At 45.1% G+C, this 1,605-nt stretch overlaps 1 pseudogene; it reads left to right on the top strand.

Moving 5' to 3' along the window:
- Nucleotides 1-1,511: 1,511 nt before the first annotated feature.
- LOC111722941 lies at nucleotides 1,512-1,605 on the top strand (annotated as a pseudogene; the record flags this gene model as incomplete).

Raw genomic sequence — 1,605 nt, 5'->3', positions numbered from 1 at the left:
GTTTTTTTTTTTTTTTGGTTGCAGCAGCCGTCATCACTGTTGTTTGGCGGCCCTGGGCTGGATTTGAACCTGCCAGCTCAAGTGTATGTGGCTGGCGCCTTAGCCGCTTGAGCCACAGGCACTGAGCCAGAAACACATTTTCATGTTTGCCATAACTCCTCTGCTCCATCCCATGGGATTACCACCAACTAACTGCACAGATCACTATGGATCCCACAGTCTCCTTATACTTTTGCTCCTTCTTTTTGACCCAGGGCAAATTCATTTATGTTTAACTCGTTTATGTTACCCTACCAGGCGCCTGAGCAGGCAGCCCCTGATTTATTTCATGAACTAGTAATAACACTCTGGGCAAGACAGACTTCCCAACACTACTTAGGTTTTGCTTCCCTCTCTTACACTGCTCCATTTTGGAATGAGTCTCAGGAGACTCTGGCCTGTAACCTTCCCCTCCCCTGCCCCGTCAGCCTCACCAGCTTTTCCTCCATACCCTTTACAGCAGCCAGCCAATCACGTGCCAGAAGACTCTCTGCACTGCCCAATGGTAGGACACCCTATCCTTAGACCAACAAGAGACCACAGGACATATATAAACTAATTAACATGCTAGAAAAATAAAGATTAAAAACCCAAGAGAACCTACTGCAACAAGCCTTAGGAAAACATTTATAGAAAGCAGTCTTGGTCAAGTGGCAGTGTGCTTACAGACCGCCTTTGAGCCTTACCTGAACCTCTTCTGTCCGAGTGGAATCATTTGCCAACAGAGGCTCGCCCGTGGGAGCTTGAATGGTGACAGATTTTTCTGATGCTCTGACATCTTTATTCCGGGGTGATTTGTGTCTCTCTCTAGTTCTCTCTCTGAAAAAAGAACACCAGCTAATATATTTATGCCATGTCAATTAATTCTTCAGGTTCATTAAGATGTATTTTTTTTTTTTTTTGAGACAGAGCCTCAAATTGTTGCCTGGGTAGAGTGCTGTGGCATCACAGCTCACAGCAACCTCCAACTCTTGGGCTTAAGCGATTCTCTTGCCTCAGCCTCCCAAGTAGCTGGGACTACAGCACCCGCCACAACCCCTGGCTATTTTTTGTTGTTGTTGTTGTTGCAATTGTCGTCCTTTTAGCTGGCCTGGGCCAGTTTTGAACCCACCAGCTTTGGTGTATGTGGCCAGCACCCTACTCACTGAGCTACGGGCATCACCCAGTGAATTAGTTTGTTAAATGTTGAATTTTCCACCCTTTAAGGATGTATTGCTATAATTGTATGTTCTTTTGTTGGGTGGTTTGTTTTATCTGTTTTTTTTTTTTCCATTTTAGGCCCATACCACTCGTTCCAGTCAGAGATGCTTGGCCTTCGTGGATGATGTTCGTTGTTCCAATCAGTCTCTTCCAATGACCAGACACTGCCTTACTCGTATCTTTTTACTTGGCACCTGTTCAGGCTTGATACACTAGACTCAGGGATAGTGGGAATCTCTGCTAGTTTGTTTAATTGAAGGTTTTGTTTTCTGTTGGCCCTGAATCAAGGCCAGCAGTTTGCTGAAGCTGTTGGTTTCAAGCAGGTGCCTAAAGAATTATCTTTCTATGGTCTGTTGGCTATTTCAG

This window comes from Otolemur garnettii, unplaced genomic scaffold (genome assembly GCF_000181295.1).
Source record: "Otolemur garnettii isolate 467f Iridium unplaced genomic scaffold, OtoGar3 scaffold03864, whole genome shotgun sequence".
NCBI classification, from domain to species: domain Eukaryota; kingdom Metazoa; phylum Chordata; class Mammalia; order Primates; family Galagidae; genus Otolemur; species Otolemur garnettii.
Note: the sequence above shows the minus strand (reverse complement) of the source record. Positions and strands in the feature narration are given on the sequence as shown.